General features: G+C 36.1%; 1 protein-coding gene across 2 annotated transcripts in view; it reads right to left on the bottom strand.

Annotated features, from left to right (window-relative positions):
- The window catches only part of PTPRN2 (protein tyrosine phosphatase receptor type N2), a 707,013-nt gene that overhangs the window by 318,776 nt on the left and 367,540 nt on the right, over positions 1–20,697 (bottom strand). The window lies entirely within an intron of this gene.

Below are 20,697 nucleotides of genomic sequence, written 5' to 3'. Positions count from 1 at the left end.
CAGTGAGTTTACCGTTTTGCCAGAACATAGGTTTGTCCTTTTTTACAATTTTCTCTTAAGTTATCACCAACAAATCTATTCTTAAAATCACAGGGCTGATCAATATAGAGTACAATAGTTTTATCATCACTTAATTCTTTATGAACTAGAAATTAATTTGATTTCACCAGATAAGCCTAAAATTCACACATATTAATTTTATTCTTTTCTCCCAGAAAACAATGTAGAGTTCAGCAGCAACACCAATTAGGCTACCAAGACCAAATATCAAGAAACTCCTGAGATCAAGCTTAATCCAATAATGTAGGTTCATCAGTGCTGAGTTTACACATACTTTCTGTTTTTCCTTTGCCCTTTAAACACTAATACTCCTTATTTGGCCTATCCTCTTCTCCAGGGAAGGGGAAAAAAAAAGGCTATTTTTTTTAAATGAATTTTATTTCTCTCAGAAATTAAATACAAATAACAATAAGCCTGATTTTAAATAAATCAAAACCAGTAATGAAAACGATCCTGTTCTTACCAGATTTCTAAGACATCTTTAAACTTTTACTCTTAATATCACCTAGAAGTTAATTTTTGAGGAAATATTCACAAAAGGTTAGTCTTACAATATAAGGTTTGGGAGATTCACCTGTCATTCCATCTTGTGCAAATGTACAGGTATTCTAATATACCTAATTTCTTTGTCCCTCACAGCCTTAAGAAGAGAAAAATTGTCAAGTTCTTGAAATCAGCACAGCAGCCGTACCTTGTATACAAGCGTGGAATCATAAGACTGCTTCTTAAGGTCAGTGCAGCTTATGGTAATGAATACGGAAAGGTTACTATTGTTGTCTTTTGTTGATTTCTCCTCAAAAAATGCAAAGAACAAAAAGGTCACTAAGCAATGTTTCTAACCTACTTTGGAATTTACTAATCTATCACTGAAGAAAATAAAAAAGGGTTAATAAAATATACTCTAGACGCATAAAATCAGATTAGAAGTGGCATTTCACTGTGAAACCTTCTTTCGACAGAATAAAAATAACCCCAAAATCAGAAAGGAAGGCTACTTTCAGACTTTGATCACTAAACAAATATTTACAAACTGAAAAAAAGCTTTTTAAACTACAAGGCTGGAGCACCATAACACTTCATTGAGGAATACATCTGTGACAGTGGAGCTGACATCTAGTACTCTGATGAATGCTAGATGCAACAATTTTCTGACATTTGTACTTGTCCAGATCAGTGAAAGAAGTTACTGTATATTGAGTTTTGTAGACCAAGCCTGTACTGGAAGTGATTGAAAAAGCAAGCAGCGTGACAATGCAATGGCAAGCAGAGAGCCTAGCACGATGTACTAAGTTCCCAACTGGGAGATACCCAAGGAGGATACAAATTTGCGTTGTCAAACTTGGATAGCGAAGTGTTCAAATCAGAGATGAGGGGAGAAGCCCTGTTGAAGGCAATCTGGATTGGCAGGTTGGCAAAGTGACTAAAGGACTAGGACTCTGCAAAGCCTGTCCAAAGGCATTGCTCAGTCTTGGTTCCAGGTTGGGGAAAACTTAGATTCAGTCTAAGTTTAAAACTATGTCTCTCCTTTGGCTTGCTTTTGTCCTAAACAAATTATAAATGGCTTTCAAGTCATCATTTGGATGCTGCCATTGCCTTCCAAGTGGAGGGTCTGCAAATAAATCAGATCTATTGTGGAAACACCTGGTGATATCTAGGAGCTGTAGGGTCAGGAGATGATTTGAGAGAAGGATGAACTTACATTTCCATCTAGATACACAGAGCTGGGGACAGAGAAGCAGAAATGCACTCTGAGGTGCACTTCAGGGGCTATTTGAAATAGCATGAATAAAAGGTAAATTTTTTCTAAAAAAAATTAGTAACAAACTAATTTTGTTTCTATATAGATACATCCATATATACGGCAGCAGAATATGTATGCCATAGATTCTGAATTATTACACATATTTACATTTCTGTGGTTTTCTCTTGTTGTGTGGCCCTTTACCTTAGCAGTAACTTGTCTACAGTATTTGTGTAGTGTGATGACAGAGTGGGAGAAGCAGTATAATCTTGACATTTTGGCATTACTCTTCATCTGTCTTGCCTTTTGTGGAGGTTAGTATATTATTTAAAATGCCAAATGTTCAGAATAATATAGATAAGCCAAATTCCATGAATTTTAATGGGAATATTTTATACTTTAAATTCAAACTAGGCTGCTTCCTTGAGTGGAGGATCAGCTTTGAAGAAAACTGTGCAAACAGTGACGTTGTTGAATTGAGCTGGTTGGTAGAGTAAGTTTTGATTGAAGAAGTACATGTAAGTGTTTTCATGAAACAGCCCTTTCACTGTTGAGGATAGGTTAATCTATTTTAGAAATTTTGAAGTCATAAAGCAATGGAAGTTTTCTATGCTGCTGGACTTTTACATGAGCATTTGTTCATATTTTTAAAAATAGAGATTACAGAATTAAGGGACTTAATTACCCATGTTGCACTGGAAAAAAGCACCATTAATTTATCAATTTTCTATTACAGAGAATGACATCTTTAACAAAAGGAAATTTAAATAGAATTTTTTAACAGTAGGACCATTCTCTGATGCTGAGCTTATTGTTTTTTTAATGTATGTATGTATAGGCAAAGTTTTGAGTCTGAATTTGCTTCTCGAGAAAATTTTATGTTGAAACCATGCATGATGTTATGTCCAGGTGGAGTGTAAAGAGAAGAAAAGAATTTCAGGTTTCATCTGCATTTTCATTTCAGTATATATGTCAAATGCTTTGCCTCATTCAGATAAAGGTCAAGAAAATACAAAAGATTTTCTTTCTATCTGAAGAGTTTTTGTAAAACAAGGAAAATGTAGGTGGAATGATTTGGAAATGAGTTCCTTTGGCTGTTCTCTACCATGGTCAATTCAAGTCCTGAAAATACAGTTTAATTGTTGAAAAGGGTATCCTACACTGACATAGCCTTAACTACTCCTTTGTACTGCACAGAGGAATCGGCACAAACTGGCGAACATGACACAATCTGACACAAAACCGTTACAGACTAATGGAGAAGGTACTGAGCATGAGGAGAAATGTGAAATAAAGTAATTACTTGTCCCTTTTCCCTGTGACAGGATTGTCCAAAAGTCCATGTGTATTTAGCACTATTTACTTCGATAATCTCAAGTTCAGCACATGCTGAAGAATGTGATTTGGGGAAATTTAGTTCTCCATATCAGTAAATATTATCCTAAATTACTGGAATCAAATGACCATCATTTATTTATTTATTATTTTAGAAGTCATCATTTTTGGCAAGGCATGTGCAAAAAATTAAGTTATAGACGACTAAACAGACACATTAGAACACAGCTGGAGGTCAAACACATTCTTAAGACAGATTGTCTTCAGTTTAACTTCTGCTTCTCTCTCAAATTGTTACAGGACATCTCACTTTTTCTTGAAACACTTCAAGGTTGATACCTTACAAGGTTGATACCTGTGGTATTTACCTACTCTGAGGGTGTTGCAATGATTAGCTAACTCACCCTTGCACAGAAAGGCAGCAGCAAAAGCATGCATTAGTTGGTCAAAATCACTAAAGCACTCCATAACAGATGATGATAATGACTCAGCAGTGATTCACTACTGCAGAAGTAGTTATCAAGGTAGTGAGGGATGAAAAAACTACTCGAGTACTCCTGAAAGGAAGCAGTCATAATGCCTTTTCACTCAATATGGGTAAAATAAAAAAGATATGTTATTTTGGGTCTTCTGTGTGAAAATAAACAGAAGAGTATAAAAAATGAAAAAACACTTCATGCCCTTTTATAGATTATATTTTCGTTTCCATAGATAAACTGGGTTGAAAGTTAGATATAGAAAGGTTACACTAATTGGATTTCTAGAAATGATTACCATCACTAACCAAAGAGAATGACAAATCAAACAGATGACTAAGTTTCAATGATGGCTGTCAATCTATAAACATAAGCAAAAATAGAACAAATTCTTTATATACCTTTAAAATAATAGGCATTATCCAGCACAGACTATTCAGGTGGATTAGAAAAAGATTTTTTCATCTCTCGTCAGATATTATAGAATTTTATAAAAAACCTGAACTGCTGGAAGAGTGAAATCAGTTGTGTCAACACATACATACACAAGAATAAGAGCACATAACAAATTTAACATAAATTCTTCCACAGAAATATTTCTTTATTTTTGTATAACAGACATGAAAAAGGAATAAAAAGAACTCTGAAATTTGAAATATGGCTTTTATTTTTCTTAATCAGCCTGAAAACTGAAAATGTTTGGAAGGCTCTGTAAAAACAACTTTAATAAAATATTTTGTAACGAATGAAAAAGTTAATTATGTTTTCATTTCTATCTACTTTAGTCATTTTGTATAAAGATATAAGGCTGGAACTTCAGTATGTTTTCAGTGCATTGTGATGCAAGCATCCTTATATTAAAAAAAAAGTTGAACTGTGGTCTGTTTGGTTAGCATTAGCATATGTATGGCAATACCAACATGGTACACACATATTTTAGAGTCAGATATTAAGGAAAGATTTTGTTACTGAGACATAATATACACTTCTGCAAACTGTAAAAAGCACCAATACTCACTTACATCGTTTTCTAGTTCAGGGGACAAAACTCATCTTTCCATTTCTCCTTCCTTATCTCTTTTAAAGTGCAAATAATACATTTCCTAAAACCACACTTTTCAAGCAGAAAACAGCCAATGGATTATTTTTTAAAAAAGAGCCTTTTCAGAGCAAACCATAACTAAGAAAAACAGGAAAATTTAGAACTTTGTCCTTCCTCACTGAAGATTTTCAATTGACTTTACTTGCGTCGGGATTGGGGACCTAAATTAGCTTTGAATAGCTTACTAAGTAAGTATCTTATCTGCACTCCTTACTTAGATACAAAGATGATCATTAATACCCTGGTAATTTAGGGGAAAAAATCAAGGTTCTCAAGCACCTTTCAGAACCAGACTGGAGGACTGCATTCAAGAAATAATGACGGAAAGGAAAGAATAAAATTGCAACTGCCTTTCTTCCCATCAAAAACAAAAATAAAAAAAAAAGAAAATCAATTTCTGGATAAATCAAGGGATACTCTCTACACAGGAGAAGAGAAAATAAAAGAGATTTATTTTTTTAAATATATATGAAGATAAATACCTTAATTGGTGAAAGAGAAGTACCCGACAGTGATTTGAAGATTTTAGTTTTTGTGAACGTAAGTTAATGTAAGTAAAGAAGGTCAGCAGAACTTCAAAAGCATAAAAAAAATCAGTCTAGCCTTTACTTCATGCATTTTTCTATCTCATTGAGAGAAGAATCAAACTCCTGCATGAAAATGTCTGTTTTGTTCCAATAGCACATAGCAGGGTCTCTTCCTGAAGCCCTTACACAAATAAACAGCTTTGAATCGCATCCACTGTGGAGGTAGCACGCCACTCCGTTAGACTGAAGCAGCTGCAGCCAACAGTTTAAATCAAATTCATAAAATGCAGGGATTGGCATTTTCAAAAGAAAATAACAGCTAATATAGATGAAAATAAAAGAAGGGTTTAGATTAATCTCCATTTTATTTCATTTTAAAGAACAAAGCTTGGAATGAGGAGAGGGTCAAGCCTAGAAATGAAGCATTCTGAGGACAAGGTGATTTCATACCATATCGAGTGACCAAATTTTGGCAAGGGAGAAGAGGAGGGGAATGACAAGGAGTGATTGAAAGTTAGTTCCTGGAAAGACTTAAAAATAAATTTTCTGCACTAACTCTGTTTGAAGATCTGACTTAAACATGTCTGCAGCTCGGCTAAGGAAACACCTGATATCTCAGTATGGAGACAGGTTTAATCCCTCTTCCCCGGGAAGCTGGTGCTGTAGCCCCATGGGAGAGGTGCAGCGGGAGACGAATGCCTGCTGCAACACCATAGACTTAGGCTGGTGACTCTTGGTAAGATTTGCAGAAGATTTGAAGACCTGAGCTCTAGGAAGGTTTGCAGATCTGTGGTGTTTGCCATGTGTCCTAAGCTCTGACAACAATAAAAGAACAGAGGGGATCATGATAACAGGGACATAGACCCCACTACATTAATGATCTTATTTCCTCATGAATGACAAAGATCAAAACTTTCAAATCAAAGATTTTAAAAGTGAGGAAATCAAACTTTGGACATCCTGGTAGGCAAAATAATTCAGACAGTTCCCTTATTTAATAACAGTTCCCTTTTAGTCTCTCGTATACTTTTTCCTCTGTTTCAAGATCTTTCCTTCATTCTTTTTGGTGGCCTTCACCGCTCATTCCAACACTGGAGGTGGATGTAGATAATTGCATATCTTGTGAGTTATCTCAGAGTAATGTTTTTTTTCCTAGCTCAGCTTCTTTTTCTTGCTGGTTTTCATTTTCTCTTCTGTCCCTTAACTCTCATCCTTTATTTTGCCTTTACTCCTCAGGTGATTCTCTGTTGGGTCTCTCTACCTTTGGAGTGTCCATCTTCCCCCACGGGAAGCCCGGGAGCAGCTGAGGAGCCGCTCTAAGCAGCTCCTGCCCACAGACCACTTGCGGGGCAGGAGGACAAACACGGCAGCAGCTTTCCCACTTCTCCTCTAACTAAAATGCAGCAAACCTCAAGGACCGGCAATGGCCCAAGGCAGCAGCCAGCCCCAGTCCTGCATCTCACGCCCTCCCGTACACTCCGCACCATGCAGGAGACGCCCTGTCTCAATGATGCCCATGCAGCACGTTCCTATTTACTACACCTCAAAGCTGAGGATTTTCACTAGTTAATGTTTAATTCATAAAGGCTGAAATTATACCTGGTGGAGGTCGATAGAAACATTCTGCACAAGGCTGAGGTGCCATTTGGTCTGTAGGATTTGAAAACAAACCCACAATCCTTCTCTGTATGAGTCTGACAGTTCCTGTATTAATTGGCTATCGTACGGCATCCATGCATGCAGTGCTGGTAATTAAGGCAGAGTCAACACTTGTACACCCTCACATTTAAAGAAAGATTGTTTGGTTAATTAGGATACAATTTGTTTTTGTATGCTTCTAGAAATTGTTCCAATAATAAGTTTGTGTACTATTATTACAAAATTTAAAACTCTCAGCAAAGCAGCTATAATTAGTGTTTCTGACTGAAAGGCATAACACCCGAATTTTGAGAATTCCCTTTTTTAATGGTATGAGAAACAACATTGTTCAGGTTTAAAATATTGAGTCTAAATGTGTTTGTTCATCAAGAGGAGGAATATGGGATTTCCCCCTATTTTTCCAGGACAATACATCATATTCAATTTCTCTTTCTTTTTTCTTTTTTTCAGTATCACAGCTATTTTGAATTAACCCATTGTTAGAGATGGAAAAGTGACAAATTGCCTCAGCTCAGCAATACAAGTATTTGCTGTCTAAAGATGTCAGCACAAAAACTTTACATACTGTATCTGACACACTGTATCTGTTACCAAAGATATGCATCTAAGCACTGCGAATTGTCATTTTTGGGGCAATGCGTAGCAGGGAACAACAATAACGAGGGGAAAAAAGATCCACAACAGTATAAGCTACAATAATAGAATTTAGGATGTAATCACTTAGCTGCTGTCTCTGACCGCAGTGGTAGAATACTACTTTCCAGCTGAGTTTAGTCTCTGAAGGTCATTAGAGATGTGTACCAATAAACATACACTCTGCTATCAGATTAGCAGACAAAACAGTTTCCATGGCAACCATTGGACAAGAGAGCTCGCTTGCATTCAGCATTAATTTAAAATATTTTTTTTTCCTCCCTCAGTCTCCTTGGAGTCAGTACTGTGAAACACAAGTGCTTGCAAGCTCTCTAATCTGCGGCTGCCTTTGAAAACTCATCCAATGTGTGTTGAAGCTGAGCCAATTAACGTTACGAGAATTGGGTGAATTGCAGAGAATCTGGCAAGGCTGTGTTTACCAATTAGGGTTTTTTTTATGATGCAAATGTTGCACACCATGCAGCAGGAATAAAAGCCAGCTATGCTGAATATGAAACTGTTAATTGCATTTTTCAGAGACACGGCTACAAGGTGAAACTAATCATACAAATGATAACTGGGTTTTACCACCTACAGTGCTTTGGTATTGCGCTTTCACTAATCTGTATTAAAATAGCCCATAAATTTTTACAGCGAAAGAAAATGCAGAGCTTAGTATACCCTTCTGAATTTTGGGGGACATAAGGAACCAGGGGAATTAAACATAGGTAACAAGGAAAGCAATCAAACTATTGTTATTAAATACCAAACAGTGGCTTTTTTAAAAAAAGAAAATATGTGTTTGTTACAAAACAATGAGGACTATAATCTATTTAGCTCAAATGAAAATCCTCCCAGTAGAAGGGACTGGTAACGATGTCAATGAATAGGAAGTTGTCTGAATGAATCAGTCCAAAGGAATATTGCAGATGAAGATGGAAAATATTTGGATCAAAAGTCCTAAAGAAAATTGGATAATGTACATTTATAGAAAGGTTTGCTAGATACTTTCTGAACAGCAGGAGATTCCAATACAGAAGACCCCAGACCGCTACACAGGATTTGGCAATACTTTAGTCTGAAGAGAGTCTTATGAAAAAGACCTTACATCTAAGTGGTCCAAATGTGCAGCGTCTTTTTTAAAAAAAGAATTAAAATATCATTTATTTCCTAAATTGTAATTCAGTAGAGGAAAGTGCATGCAAAAGGATTTTGTATCTAGAACTCCACAGAAGTTAAGCCTTATTTCTCAAAGGGTAAAACTCACCTCAGTTAGGGGAGCTCTTAATGAGAAATATTTAGAAAAAAATGTTAAATTAAATCCCTGAACAAAGTTTTTGATGGTATGGCAGTACCTAGAAACAGTAAAATTTTATTTGAATTTTGCTGTTTCTTTAAAGATTTCTCAGTATACAAAAAGACAGAATAAATGAATTTTCTACCGTTTTTTCTCCTGTAAATGAGACATTGAAGTTCAATCATTAGATAAAACTATAAGATTACTTTTCTGAAATGCACCTGGTGAATATTTAGACAGAAAGAGCACCTAAACATGTTGCCACTAACTACTACTCAACCACAGACACTACCACTAACACTGCCACTATGTCATCCACTTGGAAGTGTGAAGCATCTTGTGTATAGTTAGCTAATTGTTTCCCTGTGACAAATTGAGTTAAACAGTGATGACAAATAAAACCAGGTCCTAAGGACATTTGGGTAAGTAGGTTCGGTTGTCTTCAGGTGTGATAAAGACCACAGTACTTCTGGGACCCAGAGTCCCAAAGTGCTCTAGAAACTTTAATCAATTCTTCATTGAATTGTTATGAGAAAAAGCAGTACGATCTTTCCCATTCCACAGATAATTTGTGTGTCTCTCTTTCCTTAACTGTGTCAGTCATATGGAATTAGAAACAGATTTGAAATCTCCTGTCGTCAATTAATTTGTCATAAAATTATCCCTATGCCTGTACTTTTGCCTTTCAGAAGACAAAGCATGCAGAATGAAAAATATTTGGAGAGCACAAATATTTTCCAAGCTAATGTATTTTGTGGTCAGCAATCACATGTACATGACACTTAGAAAAAGAAGAAAAGATCAGACAGAGAGGGTTTTCAAATGTTGCATTTAGAGAAGAGGATCAAAGTAAATGCTGCAAAGAATAACCACAACTAGAGTAATATACTAGACAACTTCAATTGAAAGTGGCATGGCTTAAAGTAACAAGATAATAGGGTTGAATAATGCAAATGACCATATCCCATGTGGGTTTGCACTACAAGAGATCCTAAAACCACAGAAAATTAGGAAAAGGCATTGAAGAGCAGATTCTTGAAGAGATTTTCCTAAAAGAATAGAGAAAATGAGGACAGCTGGGAACCTTGAATGCACAGCAGGATGAGGGGCAAGGGAATGATTTGCTCTATAATAAGAACTGAGGGAAACAGTGACAATTGTAGAAAGTGCATGAAGAAAACTAGCCAGGAATGAATGGCCCATGTGTTTCTGAACTGCACTGGCAATCAATCATCTATTTTCCAGCAAAAGACAAAATACAAATTTGAATCGCAACTGCTGCCAGAGTGTGCTTAGCCCAGATCGGTGCAGCATTAAGACAGCAAGAGAAACTCTGTCAGACTTGATAAAATGGTTATTAGAAGGGATGAGTTTTTATGTGCTTTGGAAGACAGATGGGTCATGTCAGAAATGAACTGCATCTAAACGACATGCTTCTCTCTGTTCTTTTGTGTATTTATTTACTTGAGCTTTTCATATTCTTGGGCTGATTCATAGGATGCTAAAGATGTCCAATACCACTGGCATACACAACTCTGAAAGCTGAAGATTTGAATTCTCTTCAGTTTTCTTCTAATCAAGATTTTACTATGGGTTTATTCACTTCCATTGTCCATAATGTTAAAAGATAGAGATTTGTAAAATATGTTTTGCAAGAACTTAGCAGCTATTCAAACATGGCCAGAAATTATTTCGATTTGAATTGTTGCAATGTATAAATTTGAAGACCTTGGATCTTGGGATTAAAGAGAAAGAGAAAAAATAAAGTAATCAAGGTAATGATCGAAGGATAACAAAACACAATTGTTACGGAAAATTATAAAGCACTGAGAAATCTGACATTATCTCTGCAAACAAGCTATCAGATTGCTGGAAATTGTTGGAAGTGTGGAGGCTATTGGGAAGAAGATAGCTTTGCAATGAATGACTAAATTATGATCAGCCTTGCATCCCTGAAGCTGTAGATACATGAGTAACAAATCCTCCAGTTCTTGAAAAAGAAACGTCACTTTAAAATTATTTCATGAACAGCAGTCCGGTATCACAGTATAAGGAAACTCACCGTTTTTGAATAAGACTACTTGGCAACAGAAGGCAACTATGAGGTTAGAACATACAGCAAGTATTACAAATTATTGGTTTACAGTTATAACAAGCAAAATGCGGGACATTTCCCAAGGCTTAATTGACCAGCTGGGAAGAACTGATACATTCAAGATAATGAACTCAAGGAAACAATTTAGCCCTGAAAATCACCGAGATTAAAACTGGAATCTTTCAAACAGAATCTTTTTTCAGGCATGTTTTTTGTTGCTTTTTGTTTTTGTTTATTTGCAAATATGAAAATGCTCTCTTGCACATCACACAAGACCCACAGAAATCCAGCCATTTAATTTATAATGTAGAAATAAACAGTTACCACCACATTCAGAATATACTTGTGCTTAACAAACATACAGAAGGACGGATGATCGCTTCCTTGAAGACTCTACGATATTAAAAAGACAAGAAACAAGGAAGAGGCTGAGAATGCAAACATGAAAATCACTAAAATTATAATTTTGCAAGGTTTTTTGACACTGTTGTTTATCCTTGAACACACCTGGCTTTTCCACCTGGCGGGGGACATATCGCTCCTAGTTCTTGATACAAGTTAGCCAGGCTCTTACAGGTGTCACAGAAAGGATTCAAAACCAGAAAACAATTCACCTCAGTGACCCAACTTAGGAAGAGACATCCCATCCTCCAAAAGAAGACTGAGAAAGGTGTGGCTACAAAAATATCTAGGACATGGATAAATCAAATAACACTATTATTTTCTATTGCTGGAAGTCTGATGCTTCATCTTGCTCCAGAGTTTGCAATCCCATTACAATAAAGTAGGTTTATACACAACTGGTAGTAGAACAGCATTCTGAGTATGCTGGAAATCTAGATTGTTGATTTTTTTGTTATTTTCTAGACATTGTCGCTACTTTTAAGATGTGATATTACAGATGACTATCTGCACTATGTTAACAGGGAACTTCTCCAAGTTCTTATTATATAGAAATGTATTTTTCCTCCCAGGCACCATAGCGATTGCAGCACTAAAAATAAGCACTGTCTACAGAGAGATGAATGAAGATATGAAAGTGGCATTCTGCAAGCCACAGCCAATAAAATCACTGAAATTTGGATGGAAATGCATGGAAAGAAAACTCACTGTCATTTTGCCAACAAGCATTTGAAATGCAAGTATCACAGAGCTGGAGCCACATCAGCATGAGTCAGTAGTACCCTACCTGTCCTTCTACTAACCAAAGCAGTTTCAACAGACTTCTACACACAGTTGACGTAATTGCTCTTGACTTAAAGTCCAGATGCTATGGTAGCTGTAGGGGTTGTAGTCTCCTAAGGCTACAAAATATAGCACAAAATAATCATGCTAAACCAGGTAAATAAAATGCCTGGACATTCTGCTGGCCCAAGATGAATCCCATTGCCATGCTGTCTCTGCTGCTCCTGAATTCTGATTTGCATGGAGTAAAATTTCCATTTTCTGAATGATAAGATTATGTCCAATATGTATCAGAGTAATTTGTCTGAGAAGCTCTGTAACTCCTTCAAAAAACTACTGGTCATCAAATTGTAAAGAAGAGCTGAAGACTGTACACCTTGAGAAATATTTTTTGAATCAGGAAGTATTTGGATTTTTAATCTGACCCATGTTATTCTGTACCGGTGTGTACTATTTGTATCTCTAAAAAGTTATTATAATCCTAGTGTGAAAATGAAAGTTCTTTCTCTATGGGTCATTGAGACCTCCACAGAAAGTAAAATCAAAATCCAGGATGAGCCTGAACAGTACAATTTGCAATACAAAGCAGTAAACTATTCCTTAGATTTCCAGAATAATGTTCTACAGCGATGTAAGGTAATACAGGAAAATAAAGCCCTGTTTATTCCTGCAAGGCTTCCACAAGCATAGTTTGTAACATTCACCCACTGGATAGAAAAGCTTTATTTCTCTCAGAAATGAGAGGAAAAGAACATTTTCACTTGTGGATTAAAAGTAAATGAATAGAGGGGATGCAACACCCCTTATTCTGTGTTCCTAGGCCTGTGTTATACCTTTCACTACTCCAAACGATATAGTCATCCAGTCAAAAGGAAGATGATATGCTTATGATACATGAAGACCACATGCTTTATCAAGAGACTGAAAAACGTTTTAGAGTGTGACATTAATTTCCCATCCTACGTATATGAAACTGTATACAAAGTGATACAGCGCTGACCTACATTTATGGGTTGATTAAGAGGTTAGCCGGCTCAGACATCTCTGCAAATGTGAAGATTTAGGAGCAAAGCAACTTTGAGCAGGAGAGGACACACCAAGCCCAACCTGAGGGTCACTACAGGGGTCTGCCAGCACATGCTACAGCCTGGTGATTTGGTTGTGTGGATTCACTGCAAACATATGAATTCACTGGGCTGAAACAATCAGGTAAGATAACAAAGGCAAAATAAAACAAGGCTTTGCGACAGGGACCATAGATAAATTCAGTAATGAAGTTGGAAGTATATTTGTTCAGGTGTTAGTATTGAAGGTTTAAATTTACAAGCTTTGACCTAATTTTAGAAGGTATCTTTAGATATTTTAATCTGATTTATAATAGATCAGTTAAAATACATTGGTTAAATATAATTGCAGCTGTTGAATCTGCACATATCTTACACGACATCACAAAACATCTTTTGGACTTAGAAGAGCAAAAGGTACAAAGTATAAACTGGCAATTCTTATTTTAGAGTCAGATCTACTCTAGTTACCAATCTGTAACGTTAATTATACAAACAAACACTATTTTTTCATTCTACTCTCCCCAAAGTTATCAATGAAATATTAGTAATGTCACTGGAATGAAAGAATGGAAATGCATAATGTTTAAATAGCGTAATAAAAACAGATGTAGAAACTAAAAAGAAAGCCAAAAACACAATTCCCTTTCACAATTTTCTTTCTTTTTTTCTCATTCTATTTAAAGAAACCATGTCAAATAACAACACAGTGTACAGTGATGATTGCTAGAGTGGTTGCTCAAGAGTTGCAAATGTATTTTCTAACAATGGTCCTGAGATTTTGAAAATAGAAACAAAAGAGATGCATAGTACTTTTAGAGTATCGATTGACCTTTGTATACTGCAAAAAAATCCTTCACTTTGTGAGCACAAATTACAAGAAGAAAATTTAAGGCAACATTTCCACCTCTGGACTCACAGACCTCAATTTTCTTTTCAAGACTGTAATAAAGACTAACCTACTGTTCCGCTACCCTATTGTAAGCACAAATTGGCTGAAGTTTGATGCTTCCTAGGGCTTCCCAGAACTTGGGGAGAAGCACATACTGACAAAAGCGTTATCACCTCCCACTTTTTCTACTGTATCCCTGCCCAGGTAGAAGTGGGGATCAGCCCTCCCCAGAGGAATTAGAGCAGAAGAAAATTATATGTTCCCAGAGCACCGGAGCTGCACATCAGCTGTGGCCAGGGTTGAAAGATGAAACTTCTCCTCTTTGAGACACAGTTAGAACAGGATACTTGTTGAATACCCAGCATATGTTGTTCAAAAACTGGATCACAGAAAACAAGTTGTTCTAATTCACAAGTTGTTCTAATTCACCTGGAACCTGACGTTGTATACAAAAAACATGTCCTGTAAAACTAGAGAAATATCAAAACAGTTGAGTCATTGTTTGAGAAGTACTCTGAGTTTTAATAGCTAGCTGTTAATCCACCCCAGAAGACTTATAAAGGAGGAAGCAAACCCATTACACCCTTTACAAAGCTGCTACCTGGGAAGCATTTTATCTCCCGGTGATAGAATTATCATATTTTTCCACAGCGGCCATTTTCAGGCTTATTCTTTCTCCCGTACTTTTACAGGCTTGGCTGAAATAAACATAAGCACATATCGATTAGGAAGCCCTCATTGATCCCTGAATTTCAGACACTGGCTAATATTTCTGTTGCAGCGTGTTGTGAGACATGTCACCAGTCATTATATTTTATTTCCCTGTTTTCATTTGTAGTACTGAATACAATAATTCAAATTTTCTCCCTTATATTTCCAGGAGTGCTGTTGGGTAAAGGATTTGATCTGTAATCACACTTTTAGCAATCACCAAAATTAAATTACAGCTGTGGATATGGATATTTCCCCAGTACATCACCAAAAATGAAAAAAAGCTGCCAACAACAACAACAAAAAAACGCAAAAAAACCCCAACTAAAAGCCAAGGACTAAAATAATTCAGCAGACGAAATCCGTTTATTCCTAGAAGGGATGTATTATGCTGTGGGAAAAAAATAACCATATAATAACAGAGATAAAGACCAGAAAGAAATGCAAATAAAGACAGAAACGTATATTACCAACATTAAGCTTTCTGGATTAGTGAAACTGAAAAACTTGTATGGATCCAGAATAAAAATTTCCTTTCCATTTATTTTCTGTTCTATGGGTTACTTTTCCATTTCAGTGCCTTCTGTAACCGAGGCAATTGGTTGTTATTGACCATTAGTATGTGTCTTCATTGGCAGTAGCATTTTGAGGGAAAAAGTGCCTTTCCAAAAGATCCTGTGTTGCTTTAAAGCATGTAACAGTTTCAGTATGCCAAATGCACGTCGTGCTGTGAGCCATCACAGCAGTACACAGATATTGATTTAGATAGAAACCAGAGGGCTGGGGAAGATAGAAAGGGCACAGTATGCTTTCTGATGCGAATGCATTATTTAGCTTTCATAGTTTCATCTGAAGTTAGTGCCTATTTAGATAAAATTATAGAATCAGTATCACTGCGTTCAATACAGGTACATCGAATTACTTCTGAACCAAAGCGATATAGGTGATATGACTTATTTGTTCTTGTAGCTACCACAAAAATCACTTTTTAGTGATGAACTATTTTTTTCCTACTTGAAAAATATACCTGGAAAAAATACCATGTTGTGAAAAAAACAAAGAAAAATAGAGTCTAGCAATGTCAAATGATTGATTCAAGACAACTAATTGGAAATTTCTGTAATACTGAAACACACCAAAATTCACAGACTAAGAGAGGCAAAGGCAAAAGAAGAATACAAGGAAGATATATTCAACTAACAAAGGTAGGTAGGTCACAAGAGGTTGTAACATTTACATTAGCAGCTTGGACTAAAGTCCCAATGTTTTATTATTATTTCCACACTTTTCTAACATGTTTTTAACTGAGACAGACAAAGCATAGTTCCTAGACTCAAAACTTAACAACTGAAAGGAATGTAGTTGTTCTGTACAGCCCCAGTTCCTTAGAAAACTACCATAAATCCTAAAGGCAATGATTGTTTTGGCCCAGATCTAGTACAAACTTGAAAATCAAATCACAATAATTTATGCAATATTTTATGACTGTACTTGCTCAGAAATGAACATGAGAAAAAGCTGAGACCCTCAGATGCCACTGAAAACTATTCTGAGTACAGTTTGCTGTTTAGAGTACCATATTTTGCAATGCTTCGGAAACCTGTGTACTATTATAGGGCCACGTGGGAATGACTGACAAATAGTAAAATTTCAGAACATGGCTGTTATCCTTATTATCCTTATTGTGATCCTGACCTACCAGCTGTTTGTACAGATACACTCTAAGTTAACAGTATTAGTATTAGAAGCATTATTGTGTGAATAAGAGCTTGCAGACCAAACTGAGATACTGTACAGTCTCTCGTATCAAGCTGGCAAATAAATGTATTCACATGGAAACACTTAGTTATTTGACTTCATAGCTCAGAAACACCCACTTTCAGTCAGACACATACAAGTAGATGATTCTTACACACTAGCCTATGAAGCTGAAACCTTCTAAGAATGACGAGCTGCTTCAAATAAACGACTAAAAAGCTTCCTGTCGTAGCTTTCTACCAAAACATTAGATAAAGATTTAGTAGACTTTATAAATTAGGTTATGGTTCACCTGACAAGTTCTTCTTTACAGGAAAAAGTACCCAACTACACCTGTCATAAGCATCATCACCACCTTTGTCACATACATTTATATAAAAATCAAGAGATATACGTTTAGTAAAATGTTAAAAAAGTGCCCAATACTAATTCCACCAAAAACGTATATAAAGGCAGGTGGTTTTTTCATTGACAATTATTTATTTGTAAACATGATAATAATAGGAATTATTACAAATTGCTACTGAATACAGTACCCCAAATAAGTATGGCATAAGGATAAGCATAAATTGATCAAAAAGAAAAGTTTCCAGTTACAATTCATACTAGCCATTGCATTTTATAATGCTGATGATACCTTAGAAACATGATATCCTTCTGGGCACATTTAAGTTTGTATCCTAAAATTAGTATTCTCGCTTTATTAGAGATGTTTCAATTTATAACCTAACACAGAAGTGCAGAAATAGACAGAAAGTATACATTTTGCTGTGGAATTTCATGGAAAAAATATTGCTACAATGGTTTATTTTCTATTATCCATTTTTTCATATTTAGAAATCCCTTGAAGCCCTCAGTTAAATTAATAGATTGATATCAAGTGGCATTTAAAATTTTAAAGAAACTCTATTTTATTATCTAAATATGGCTTAAATCACAGTTTGCCTAAGAAGATACCAAATAAATCTCTCCCCTGCCACACACACACAAATAACCCCAGACCAGATCTTTGTGAAAACTTAGAGGGAGAATATATGTGACGGCAAGCCAACATTCTGAACATAGCGCAGTTAAGGAGATGGGCAAGTGAGGACTGGAAGAATATCCTGTCCCATCCTTAGAACTCGGACAAACCACTACAAGGGGCAGTTCACCGGCATCATAATTTGGGCCCCAGGTCCAGCCGGTCTTTTCTGTGCATTTTTCCTGCTGAAAACATCACAAGAGCAGCTGCTTTCACAGGATTGTTCATGGAGTCTCAGGGGATCTTCTTGTTATGTTGCTGCAGTATTTTGAATGACAGTCAGCCAGCAAAAACAACAAGATCCAAAGAGGAAAGAGTGGGGATAGGGGACGTAGAGACAGGGAAGTATAAAGAAAGATAAGGAAAAATGGATTACAAAAAAGGAAGGATCAGAAAATATCAATAAAATTTGTGAGCTGGGGAACCAGAACATCAGACAAAAATAGAAATGAGGTGAAAAAGATTTACAGGAAATAAGCTTTTAAGATAAGAGAAAGGAAAAAGGAAAACAGAGCATCCATCATAAACGCAGAATATATTAAAACAAAAAGAAAGAAAGAAAAAGAACCTTAACTTAGAAGAAGAATTAAAATGGAAGAGCTGAATAAGGCCTGCATGAAACTTGCAGCAAGAAATGGATACAAAACAGATGCTGTGTAACTAGAAAGATAGAATAGTCAAATTGTGAATAAATGATTTTCACAAAACAAGCCAAGCTTAGGTTATGTGTGTTATTTTCCTTTAGTAACAGAAACATGTATTTGTAGTATCCATTTGTATCTTCCCAAAAACATTGCCGGAGCAGGTAGGACTAATAAGAACTGGCCTGACACAAGTCTGGTAAACAATGATTGATTTTTGTGTATTTATAAATTACATTTTTGGTATATGTTTCTTCCATTCTTTGCAGTAATGTTGACATAAAATTAAAATTCACTGTCTACATGCACATACAAACACAGACAGTCAAGATGCAGAAGTGTTTGCTTTTTGCAGAACACCCCCACCCCCCCAATCTTACAAATACTAACATTACATAAATTATTGCCATGGGAAGACAACAGTGAGCGTGTATCAGCCATGGGACTATGACTGACCCTGAAACTGCATTTAAAATTTGATCCGGCTCCTTTCCAGACACTGGAGAACCTCCCATTTACATGCACTGGGGCAAGAATAAGCTGTAATAGTGGATATTCAGATAGGAGAAGGAAGAGATGAGTCATGATTTGAAAAGAGGACTTTAAAAGGAATTAAAGGTAGCAGCAATCATTATGTGCTTTAAGCCTGAACTGAGGGCCAGGGGTGTCAAAAGGAAAGCTTTCATTAGCTTCAGTGCCCTCTGACTTGAGTTCTTTTACATTCTGGAAGGCAGGAAGGATTATGTTTTGGAAAGCTGAGAGATTTAAATCATGCTACACTGGCATTAAAAATGCCTCTTCTCTGCCTCAAGTGTGGCACGATCTCAACCGTGTGACTGGGGCAGGAATCAGACTGGAAACCGAGACTCCCACTCAGGAGAGCACAACTGCATTCATATCACTTACCAGGGTTGAGAAATAGTTTTATGTTTTTCCTGAAGTCACCTTGCTAGTGATTTTTCCCTCTTTCTACTGTTAGTGAACTAAGCACAGAAAAAAATATTAAAATGCCTAGTATTGTGATATTTCTATAAAACAATCAATCCATTTAGGCTCATACAACAAAGTAATGTCAACTACAAGGCAGTATTCTGGGTAATTGGCAAAATGACATTTCCTCAGTATTACCTTCTACTTTTTCTCATCAATGAATATTTTAAAGAAAGAACTGCAAAGATACTGTACGGGAAGGAATATATGATCCTCTCTTCTCTTTCTCCCCCATCTCCAAATCCACAAAATACACATGAAAAAAATTAATGACAGCATGAACGTAAAAGACTCCATGTATGCAGATGTGCAATTTTCACGTTTTTCTTTCTCATGAAGTTGTCTACAATTAGCTTTCTAAGGGAAAATAAGATATATTCTAACTTCTAAATCTCTCTTTTCCACCTTAAAATATTAAAATATTGCTAATACATGAACTGAGAGAGTTATGTCTATTTTTGCTTTAGAGAATGTAGATAAAAGGCAGGCAAAGAATTTTTTTTCTTCTGGACTGCTTCACATGCACATGAACCCCTTTCCAGTGTTGTTTTAATCTCAACTGGAGGTGACTACTCATTTGTAAAAGAAAAGAGGTTAAGAGGCACTAAATAAAGATGACAGATAGCTTCATAAAATAATTTAAATTACTGTGAAAAAGAACTGAGTAGAAAACAAAGATGACGCTGTTTACAGTAACAATATTTAAAATGTATTAATTAAACCCAGAGCAGAACTACAAAAGAGAGAGGTACTTTGAAGATGGAAAGCTCTGAATGCCACAGGAAGCTTTGAAGTTTCTCAGTTTCCTTTGTTTCTCACTCATAATACATGAGGACACTCTGCAGCAGCTAAGCTTTAACTTTCAAGGGACCTTTTTCTGTTTGTTCCACCATTAATGAGAAAAAAAAAATCATACCCTGCTCTTGCTATTTGTCTTTAGAATTCCTGGCAGAGAGATTCACTGCTGCCATGAGAGTTTCGGGTTCCTATTTGGGAAGGCTGATTTAATCTATTGAAGGCTACTATGCAGTCAGTTGTGCCAAATATATGCCAGGCCTTAGCATAAATTAATCAAAGCCGTCACCTAGTACAGCTTCCATTACACTATGGAGGCAAAGGTAGCAATGCTAGAGCCAGGGCTGGTTTCATACCTGCTCTTAAAACTGAAACTAAATATTGCAGTTTCACATTCAATTACTTGATTTTCTCTCCAAGCATCCTCTGGCAATCATTTTAGCAGAAAGTTCTATTAACAGTAGGAAACATTTTCTTGTTGTACCTTCTTCATGTGTGAGGACATGGGAATCCAAAGAAAAGGAAGAGTTTGAGGAGCTTTTTACTTCCTGATGAAGTCCCTGGAAGCTGTCGTTGAGCTCAGTATTTGAATACATTGAATTAAAAGGTGAACTCGCGCATTGATAGGTTTCTTGACCTTCCAGTTCACCCAAGGGAAAAAAATAACTTCATTTCTTACACTTGATTCTTGCAACAACAGAGGTGATCCCCT

This window comes from Opisthocomus hoazin, chromosome 4 (assembly GCF_030867145.1).
Source record: "Opisthocomus hoazin isolate bOpiHoa1 chromosome 4, bOpiHoa1.hap1, whole genome shotgun sequence".
In the NCBI taxonomy this organism is placed as follows: Eukaryota; Metazoa; Chordata; class Aves; order Opisthocomiformes; family Opisthocomidae; genus Opisthocomus; species Opisthocomus hoazin.
The sequence above is the reverse complement of the archived record's forward strand: the minus strand, read 5'-3'. Positions and strand labels throughout refer to the sequence as shown.